Below are 12,009 nucleotides of genomic sequence, written 5' to 3' on the forward strand. Positions count from 1 at the left end.
TGGATGGTGGAGACAATGTGAGTTGATGGTAGTAGTAGTAGTTTTAGTAGTAGTGCACATAGCAGCTACAGGCACAGTTTCAAGGTAGATCACAGTGCAATCCTCTCTCAATAGCAGCATATAGACAGCAACAAATGATGGTGGTTGTAGTACTCCCTTTTTCTCTCTCTCTAGAAATACTTTACAATTTCTCTGCAGAACCACAGGCATGAAATTTGTTTCTTATTAACTCCTTTTGCAGTTCCTGGACTGAGCGGTGCAGAACTTAGGTACGGGTGTCCAGTCCGTCTGAAAGTATGTGTGATGCTTTAGCAGCATTCCCTCTCCGCAGCAGCAAAGTCTATCTTCCATAAACAGCCTGTTAGGTTCTAGACCTTCTAAGATATACACTCATCTAAAGAATTATTAGGAACACCTGTTCTATTTCTCATTAATGCGATTATCTAGTCAACCAATCACATGGCAGTTGCTTCAATGCATGTAGGGTTGTGGTCCTGGTCAAGACAATCTCCTGAACTCCAAACTCAATGTCAGAATGGAAAAGAAAGGTGGGCTACAACAGCAGAAGACCCCACCAGGTAACACTCATCTCCACTACAAATAGGAAAAAGAGGCTACAATTTGCACAAGCTCACCAAAATTGGACTGTTGAAGACTGGAAAAATGTTTTCTGGTCTGATGAGTCTCAATTTCTGTTGAGACATTCAAATGGTAGAGTCCGAATTTGGCGTAAACAGAATGAGAACATGTATCCATCAGGCCTTGTTACCACTGTGCAGGCTGGTGGTGGTGGTGTAATGGTGTGGGGGATGTTTTCTGGGCACACTTTAGGCCCCTTAGTGCCAATTGGCCATTGTTTAAATGCCACGGGCTACCTGAGCATTGTTTCCAACCATGTCCATCCCTTCATGACCACCATGTACCCATCCTCTGATGGCTACTTCCAGCAGGATAATGCACCATGTCACAAAGCTCGAATCATTTCAAATTGTTTTTTTGAACATGACAATGAGTTCACTGTACTAAAATGGCCCCACAGTCACCAGATCTCAACCCAATAGAGCATCTTTGGGATGTGGTGGAACGGGAGCTTCGTTCCCTGGATGTGCATCCCTCAAATCTCCATCAACTGCAAGATGCTATCCTATCAATATGGGCCAACATTTCTAAAGAATGCTATTAGCACCTTGTTGAATCAATGCCACGTAGAATTAAGGCAGTTCTGATTGCAAAAGGGGGTCCAACACCGTATTAGTATGGTGTTCCTAATAATTCTTTAGGTGAGTGTATGTTCTCTCTCCATATGTTAGTAGAGTTGCTTCTCTAGAAGCTATAGATTAATAGACAAAGATTATCTGAGCTTGGGCCTAGAATCTGCCAGAACTCTCCACACACAGGTCCTTCCTGTAGTTTTCCTCAGACTAGACTCTACTAAACTCCTAAACAGGGGGAAGCAGGTGATATCATTATTTTCAATGCATCTATGGGATATCCTCAAATCATGACCAGTAGGTGGGCCCAGAGAAGTTGAGAAACACTAACCTACTATTACATCATGATAAACATCTCATTCCTTGAACTGCCGCAAGAGTAAGTAAAAAAAAACAACAAAAAAAACAATGCAATCAAAAAGTCATAAGAACCCCACAATAGCACTGGTACAATGTAGAGCCCATGTGGCAAAAAAAAAAAAACCTTATACAGGTGACTTAGAAACAAAGATGTTACTAGTCAAACAATATGACGACACAAGAAACAAATGATTTTTAAGAAAAAAGTGATTTTATGCAAAAGTAGTAAAAAAATTATATGCATTTTTTTCATCATATGAATACAATTCATATTGTCACAGAATAAAATGGGCACATCACTTATACAGCATAGTGAGACAAAGGAAATATTTTTTGTTAAAAAGGCCTACAGAATTGATATTATTAGCACATATGTACCTCTCACATCCAGGGCCTCCCAGGTGACGTCTCCTCCGATGTAGAGCTTCGTTCTCTGTTATCATCTTCTCCATTCAGCCGCGCCTCGTCTCTGCAGAGTGTGACACACAGACATCTTAGCTTCCTCACATTTCTATCACCCCCCAACCTGAAGTCCCACCAGTGTTATCCTGCTGATCGCTGTGCTCCCCAATACCCCCAAATATTATCCTGAAGAAAAGGAGCCCCCCCATAGTAATAGTGCTCCTCAAAGTCCAACCAATAGTTCTCCCCTTCTAGAATTCCCCCATTAGTAATACTGCCCCCTACAGTGTCCCCAACCGTGATAATGCTCCCCAAGAGTGCCTCTATTAGTAGAAGAGCCCTCCATATTAATAATGCACTCACAGAGTCCCAAGTAGAAATAAGGCCCCCTATTGTTCCCCTAGTGGTATTAAAGCTCTCTACAGACCCCTCAGTAGTAATAAGGCCCCCCATAGTGCTCTTAATAGAAATAAGACGGAGTCTCTCCTATAGAGGCCCCAGTAGAAATAAGAATGCCTATAATATCACCTAATTTATAATGCCCCTGCAGTCCCCCAGTATTTATACTGCCCCCTACTGTTATAATGCTCACCCTGAAGTGCCCCAAGTATTTATAATGCCCCCTGCAGTGCGCCCTGAAGTTATATTCCTCCCTCCATCATACATTCCCATGTAAATAACATCACTCCATCTCTCCTGCCCCTTCCAAAATACAGTCCCCATGTAAATAACACTATTTCCCTCCCTCCGCCTCAGAGTACCATGTAAATAACATCACACCATCTCTCCAGCCACCCCCAATATACAGTCTCATGTAAATAACATCCCTCTCTATCTACAGCCCTCTCCAAAATACAGTATCATGTAAATAACATCACCTCCTCCCCAGCCGCCTTCAGCATACAGTCCCATGTAAATAATATCACTCCTCCCCAGCCGCATCCAACATGCAATCCCATGTAAACATCACCCCCTTAACATTCAGTCCCATGTAAATAACACCACTCCCTCCCACAGCCACATTCAACGTACAGTCCCATGTAAATAACATCACCCTGCCCCAGCCCCCTCCAACATTCAGTCCCATGTAAATTTTAATTGATTTGATTCAACTTTATTGTCATTACACATGTATAAATACAATTTGCATCTAATCAGAAGTGCAAAGAGCAGCAAGTGCAATAAAAACAAGTTATATACAGATAAGGGTATTGTACAGTCGTGGCCAAAAGTTTTGAGAATTACATAAATATTGAGAATTGGAAATGTTGCTGCTTAAGTTTTTATAATAGCAATTTGCATATACTCCAGAATGTTATGAAGTGATTAGATGAATTGCATAGTCCTTCTTTGCCATGAAAATTAACTTAATCCCCAAAAAACCTTTCCACTGCATTTCACTGCTGTCATTAAAGGACCTGCTTAGATCATTTCAGTAATCGTCTTGTTAACTCAGGTGAGAATGTTGACGAGCACAAGGCTGGAGCTCATTATGTCAGGCTGATTGGGTTAAAACGGCAGACTTGACCTGTTAAAAGGAGGGTGATGCTTGAAATCATTGTTCTTCCATTGTTAACCATGGTGACCTGCAAAGAAACGCGCGCAGCCATCATTGCGTTGCATAAAAATGGCTTCACAGGCAAGGATATTTTGTAGCTACTAAGATTGCACCTCAATCAACAATTTATAGGATCATCAAGAACTTCAAGGAAAGAGGTTCAATTCTTGTTAAGAAGGCTTCAGGGCGCCCAAGAAAGTCCAGCAAGCGCCAGGATCGTTTCCTAAAGAGGATTCAGCTGCGGGATCGGAGTGCCAACAGTGCAGAGCTTGCTCAGGAATGGCAGCATGCAGTTGTGAGCGCATCTGCACGCACAATGAGGCGAAGACTTTTGGAAGATGGCCTGGTGTCAAGAAGGGCTACCATCAGTCCTGTGTCATGCCAACAGTAAAGCATCCTGAGACCATTCATGTGTGGGGTTGCTTCTCATCCAAGAGAGTGGGCTCACTCACAATTTTGCCCAATAACACAGCCATAAATAAAGAATGGTACCAAAACATCCTCCAACAGCAACTTCTTCCAACAATCCAACAACAGTTTGGTGAAGAACAATGCATTTTCCAGCACGATGGAGCAACGTGCCATAAGGCAAAAGTGATAACTAAGTGGCTCGGGGACCAAAACGTTGACATTTTGGGTCCATGGCCTGGAAACTCCCCAGATCTTAATCCCATTGAGAACTTGTGGTCAATCCTCAAGAGGCGGGTGGACAAACAAAAACCCACTAATTCTGACAAACTCCAAGAAGTGGTTATGAAAGAATGGGTTGCTATCAGTCAGGAATTGGCCCAGAAGTTGATTGAGAGCATGCCCAGTCGAATTGCAAAGGTCCTGAAAAAGAAGGACCAACACTGCAAATACTGACTCTGTGCATAAATGTCATGTAATTGTCGATAAAAGCCTTTGAAACGTATGAAGTCCGTGTAATTATATTTCACTACATCACAGAAACAACTGAAACAAAGATCTAAAAGCAGTTTAACAGCAAACTTTGTGAAAACTAATATTTGTGTCATTCTCAAAACTTTTAGCCACGACTGTAGAAGGTAGGAATAGTTATGTACAGATTATGTACTGTACAAATAAGTTAAGTATACAGGTGTTTATATTGCTATACAGAGAGCAAATATACACATGTACTATGGACAAATATACAGATGTACTGATGTATACATACAGTCAGGTACATATATATTGGGACACTGACACAGTTGTGACAATTTATGGCTCGATACACCACCACAATGGATTTGAAATGTAGCGATCAAGATGTGCTTTAACTGCAGACTGTCAGCTTTAATTTGAGGGTATTTACATACAAATCAGGTGATCGGTGTAGGAATTACAACAGTTTGCATATGTGCCTCCCATTTAAGGAACCAAAAGTAATGGGACAGAATAATTATCATAAATCAAACTTTCACTTTTTAATACTTGGTTTCAAATCCTCTGCAGTCAATTACAGCCTGAAGTCTGGAACGCATAGACATCACCAGACGCTAGGTTTCCTCTCTGGTGATGCTTTGCTCTACTGCAATTGTCTTCAGTTCCTGCTTATTCTTGGGGCATTTTCCCTTCAGTTTTGTCTTCAGCAAGTGAAATGCATGCTCAATCGGATTCAGGTCAGGTGATTGACTTGGCCATTGCATAACATTCCACTTCTTTTCATTAAAAAACTCTTTAGTTGCTTTTGCAGTATGCTTTGGGTCATTGTCCATCTGCACTGTGAAGCACCGTCCAATGAGTTCTGAAGCATTTGGCTGAATATGAGCAGATAATATTGCCCGAAACACTTCAGAATTCATCCTGCTGCTTTTGTCAGCAGTCACATCATCAATAAATACAAGAGAACCAGACTCTTTAGACTCTATTATGTATGACATACAATAGATAACCACACAAAGGCTATATAACAGAAACCAGGTATGTACAAGCCATCAATCTATCCATAAGACAGATAACAGCCAGCATACCTTACAATGGCAGCCTTGTGCACCATGAGATATTCCAAACCAGCTCTCTTCTGACTGAGAACCAGTAAACCCCAAAGTTATTTTGCATCTGTTGGATGGCGTGGGTGGACCTTCACAATGATCAATATCATTAGTGCGACAAAAAGTTTTCTGATTGTTCTAACATAATATTCAATAACCTTTCTATACAGTTTTGTCATGTAAATGCATAAACATGGGCATATGGGAAAGACATGCAAATGAGCAGAATCTCTCATGAACAGAGCTCTCTATTAGTTGCATAGTGTTATGACAAGAGTATTCACTCACAACAGAGAATAGTCTTGTCATAACACTATGCAACTAATAGAGGGCGCTGTTCATAAGTCATGATTCATAACTCATGAATCATGACTCATGAACAGCACCCTCTATTAGTTGCATAGTGTTATGACAAGACTATTCGCTGAGATCATATTCGCTATATTGCTCCATATTAGTTTTTTTGAATAATATCTGACACTGGAAAAGCTGGGTAATAACTTAGTGTAGATCGCAAGTTATTACCCAGATTTACCAGTGTCAGATTTTATCACTCAGTTATTACCCAGCTTTCCCAGTGTCAGATATCATCCTAGTGTAGATCGCAAATATTCTAATCCAAATTTTTATTGCAAATTTTCCATGCAAAAGGCTACACTAATAAGCTTGTCATAAGACTCAGTCTAATATTCTTGTCAGAAGAAAATTAAACTTTAGATGGCGCTATTGAGTTATGAACAGCGCCCTCTATTGGTTTCATAGTCTTCTGACAAGAATATTTGTCTCGTTATAAGACTGTGAAACCAATAGAGGGCGCTGTTCATAACTCAATAGCGCTATCTATTGGTTTTCATAGTCTTATGACAGCTCAAAAACAAGGCAGATTCTGCTCATTTGCATATGTTTCCCATATGCCCATGTTTATGCAAATGAGTTTTTACATGACAAAACTGTATAGAAATGTTATTAAAAATTATGTTAGGACAATCAGAAAACATATAGCATATAGCCTTTGTGTGGTTGTCTATTGTATGTCGTACATAATAGGAGTCTAAGACGCATCCAGTTATCTTCCTCTTAATGCTGTTTCCAAACAATTTTGATAGTGTTTCCATTAATTTCTAACATTTTTTATGAACCGAACATTCTCTTCTCTTCCGAGCAGGAGGTGCCTGGTTGGCTCCGATTGACTTCCATTATACTCGGGTGCTCGGACGAGCACACGAATATAGCAAAGTGTTCGGGCCGAACACACAAATACTTTGGTGCTCGATCATCACTAGTGATGAGTGTTTTGGCACTGGCACAATGGAGGTGGTCTTGAAGTATGCTTGTACAACTGCCTGGGCAAGCGACAGGTTAAATATGTCAGTAAAAACCCCTGCAAGCTGCTTAGCACATGCTCGAAGCACACGTCCAGGAATGCCATCAGGGCTAGCAGCCTTGCGAGCATTGATGCTGCTCAGTGCGTTATAAACATCTATAATAGTGAGGGCATGGCGGTCATCAGAGGGTAGGGTTTTGGCAAACTTTTCCTTGTTGTTCTTATCAAAACGAGCATAAAAGTCATTTACCGTAGCTCATTGAGGACACAATGATGGCTGTCTGTGTGGAATTATTGGGCTTATAGTCAGAGATCGCCTGAATGCCCAGCCACATGAGTTAACAAAGTGTTTCTCCACCTTCAGCTTGTAGCTGTGCTTGGCCTTCTTGATGCCCCTCTTCAGGTCTGCCCTGGACATACTGTAGGCATGAGCGTCACCAGATCTGAAGGCATTGTTACGTGCCTTTAGTAGAAACCGCACTTCCTTGTTCATCCATGGTTTCTGATTTGGGTACATTGTGATCTGCTTTTCTGTGGTAGCATTGACAATTGTGGTGTAGATGTATTCCAGTACTGAGTATGTATAAGAATTGATGTTAGTGTGAGAACCAAAGGTGGCCTTAGAGCAAACATGCTCCAGTCCGTGTCTTTAAACCTGTCCTGGAGTACAGAATCTACCCCCACTGGCCACACTTTGATTGTCTTCACTGATGATTTCACACGGTTGATAAGAGTTGAATACTTGGGGGTGAGAAACAAAAAAAGGTGATCAGACTGTCCCAAGTGGGGGAGGTGTGTTGCCTTGTAGGCTCCAACAATGTTTGTATAGACGTGGTCCAAGGTTTTATCCCCTCTGGTATGGCAGGAGACTTGTTGATGAAATTTAGGTAGCACTGACTTTAGATTAGAGTGGTTGAAGGCACCCGCTACAATAAATGCAGTCTCAGGGTGTGCAGATTGTTGTTTGCTGATGGCCACATGGAGTTCATTCATAGCAAGCTTGGCATTAGCATCCGGTAGGATATATGCAGCTGTTATTATAGTGGAGATGAACTCCCTCGACAGTTAGAACGGTCTACACTTAACCATGAGATACCCTTGGTCAGCTGAGCAGTGTTTTCCAACAATGGCAGAGTTCGTACACCAAGCCTTGTTAACATAAATGCACAGTCCTCCGCCTCTTGTCTTACCAGAATCATCTGCTATTCTGTCTGCTCGGAGAGTGTGGCATGCAACTAGCTCGATAGCATTGTCAGATATTCCACTGTGTAGCCATGTTTCCGTGAGTATCATGACATTACAATCCGTAAGTGTCCTGTTGTCAGGGATCCAAAGTTGTAACTCATCCATTTTGTTTACCAGGGACCGCACATTAGCAAGGAAAATGCTTGTTCTTATTTCAGGGATGAGTCGAAGGTTGCTGATAAAACAGTCAGAGCTGTGTAATCCAATATCCAAAAGCTCTTGTCGGCTGTAAGATGTAAAAGTGAAGCTGTTCTGAACAGAACCGAAATGAGCAGAAATAACACTGCTAACTTGCAAAATCTGAGGAGACACTGGGCCTCGCGTGGTGTACGTGCCGCCATCTTTGCAACTATAAAAGAGGCAAAGGAGAGAGCACATATAGCTCCTTTCTGTTCCTCAGCTCCTGGATATCACTCCCCCCACAGCCGCCATCAACATACAGTCCCATGTAAATAATATCACCCTGCCCCAGCCCCCTCCAACATTCAGTCCCATGTAAATAACATCACCTCCTCCCCAGCCACCTCCAACACACAGTTCCATTTAAATAACATCCCTCCCTTCAGCCCTAACATGCAGTAATAACTCCCAGCATTCCTCTGCCTCTCCCTTCACTTACCTCTTCTCATGTAGCAGACATCACCACAGTTTCTTCTACTCTTCACTGCCGTCCTCTCCTGCATTGGTCACATAATGGTAACATTATCGCAGGTCCTTCTCAACCACTGCCTGATTTACTGGTCACATGACCTGTGATATCATCACAGGTCCTTCAGATCTTTCAGTGCATCCTGAGAATGGCAATACAGTTGTATCTAGAAGGCAGGCAGGATGTTCGGGGCCTGGGACAAAACATAAGGGGCCCAGGCCCCGAATGTTTTAACCTAGCAATGCCTAGAGTATGGTGAAATAAAATACAAATGTTTTTAAAGTACATTTATGGTGTAAAAGTAATAAAACATAGAAAATTTTTAATTTGGTATTGTTTTTAGTGTTGAGTGAATGGAAGTCCACAAAGTGGACTTCGATCCGAATTTTAGGGAACATTTGATTTGCCATGAAGCCAAATTTCCTCATGCTTCGTGGTAGCAAATCAATTTTCCCTGAAATAGTGTCTAAACAAAAAATAATAAAAATACCTCATACATTTGTTTGCGAGGGGCCGGCCGCCACCATCTTGCTTAAAGATCTGGTACTAAATTCCATGCGTGGTGACTTATGTCATCCCAGGCTGCATGGGATTTTGCACCAGGTCTTCAAGCAAGAAGAAGGCGGCCAGCCAGTTGCGAACAAATGGATGAGGTAAGTATGATTGATATGATTTATTTATTTCTTTTTTAACACCAGATTTTTGCTATCAGATGCTGCAATCATGTATGAACGCAGCATCTGAGGGGTACAATTATGGGGAGTGACGCAACCGCTGCTCCCTGTCATTGCACCCGTTACTTACAAAGAAATGAGCTTTGTGACAAGGTAATTTGTCACAAGGTAAATTTTGGGGGATAATTCAGTGAAGCAGCCGAATCGAATTTTACGATAGTTCACTCATCTCTACTCATGAGTAATTGTTGTTATCAGATCAACCCACATAATAAATTAAAAGGTAAAAATAAAGTTAAAAATACATGACAGAATTGCTATTATTTGGCCACGTTGTTTTCCCAAAAATGTAATAAAAAGCAATAAAAAAAATCTATGAGTTCCAACATGGTACCATGGAAGAAGGACCACATGCATATCGCCATTATAAAACGGCTTCCTTATTACCCCTAAGGGCTCTTTCACACCTGCGTTATAGTCTTCCGGCATAGAGTTCCGTCGTCGGGGCTCTATGCCGGAAGAATACTGATCAGGATTATCCTAATGCATTCTGAATGGACAGTCCGTCCTTCAGGATGCATCAGGATGTCTTCCGTTCCGGAACGTTTTTTGGCCGCAGCAAATAGCGCAGCATGCTGCGCTTTTTGCTCCGGCCAAAAATCCGGAACACTTGCCGCAAGGCCGGATCCGGAATGAATGCCCATTGAAAGGCAATGATCCGGATCCGGCCTTAAGCTAAACGTCGTTTCGGCGCATTGCCGGATGCGACGTTTAGCTTTTTCTCAATGGTTACCATGGCTGCCGGGACGCTAAAGTCCTGGCAGCCATGGTAAAGTGTAGCGGGGAGCGGGGAAGCAGCATACTTACCGTCCGTGCGGCTCCCGGGGCGCTCCAGAGTGACGTCAGGGCGCCCCAGGCGCATGGATGACGTGATCGCATGGATCACATGATCCATGCGCATGGGGCGCTCTGACGTCATTCTGGAGCGCCCCGGGAGCCGCACGGACTGTAAGTATACTGCTCCCCCGCTCCTCACTACTACTATGGCAACCAGGACTTTAATAGCGTCCTGGCTGCCATAGTAACACTGAAAGCATTTTGAAGACGGATCCGTCTTCAAATGCTTTCAGTACACTTGCGTTTTTCCGGATCCGGCGTGTAATTCCGGCAAGTGGAGTACACTCCGGATCCGGACAACGCAAGTGTGAAAGAGGCCTAAGGAGACTGTTTCATAACGGCGATATACGTGGGGTTCTGCTCCCACTGGTACCCACATGAATTCTTTTCCTATTGAATGACCTCTTGCTAAAATATCTAATTTGCTTTCTCATTACATGTTATTATATGCTCACATTTTTATAATTAGACATTTCTTTTTAGATATTATATATATTTTTTTTTACTTTTTTTAATCACTGGGATTGTGCATATATTTCTGTATTTAAGGGATCCATGTTCCCTTTATTTGGGGTGGTTATTCTCCAGTGTCCAGTAGGATTATCTCCTGAGGTCCTGACCATATCGGGGGTCAGGGTTGTGATAACACACTTTGTTTGTGTGCATTTTAATTATTTTTAGTTATTTTTGTATGTATGCAGTCTACAATAAAGCTTTGTATTCATTTCTGAGGTGCAGTCGTTTATGCCTAGGTGAGCTCCTACAGTCGCGGCCACCAGAGAGGCAGAACTTTTTCCTATAGTGTGCAAGTACGGCCACCACTGCTAGATTGCAGGGTGGTCGTAACTATGGAAACGAGCAGTGTATAAAGTGATGGAAAAATGAATCAAGCCAGCAAAGGAGGCAATATGGACAAGGGGTTATCCCATGACTAATGTACAAAATGAAAAACAGACATCATATAGTACATGACAATCTCTTTCTAACGAAGCTAGAACCAGCCCTGTACCTCACATGGGTCCTGAGATCTCCCCAGTCATTGCTCTGTTAGATTTATATCAAGCTGACAGCTCAAGGGGAGTGTCTTCTGCTGCAGCTAAGGGGGTGTGTCTCAGCTCTTCCTATCACAGCTCAGGAGGCAGTTGAAGGATGAAACTGAGCACGTGCGGCCATCTCAGTGATAGGACAGAGAAATAAGAAAAAAAATACAGCAGGTGGCGCTATAGGGATACATTTTATTGAATAACTCAGTGGCTATGCTAAATTTTTTATTACATACAATTACAAAATAATTCAGATCCAGCTGCTGTTTTTATTTTTATTTGAAAACCCCTTTAAGGGGTTAAACACAGCACTTTGAGTTAGAATTCACTGCCTCGGAGGCTAAACCCCGTTTTCCTTTGGGTTTCTCATATCATCATTTGTTTTCTTTACAAAGCTCTTATTGAATTGATTTAATCTCATGCATGATAAATGGTAAATTTGTCTTCCTTGTTTTGTATTGCTATCAGACTGGACAAATGACGACCAGTTACTTTCATAGTATTATGTTTAATTCATATATTGGCTGTTTCCCTTGTTTCCCTTTCATTTGTAAAGTCCTACTTACTGTGCATAGAGTCATAAATTATCTAGATGAATTGAATGAAGATCAGTCCAAACATCTAGATGCTGACGAACACTTCCTTGTAATTG

This window comes from Bufo gargarizans, chromosome 9 (genome assembly GCF_014858855.1).
Source record: "Bufo gargarizans isolate SCDJY-AF-19 chromosome 9, ASM1485885v1, whole genome shotgun sequence".
Taxonomy (NCBI): domain Eukaryota; kingdom Metazoa; phylum Chordata; class Amphibia; order Anura; family Bufonidae; genus Bufo; species Bufo gargarizans.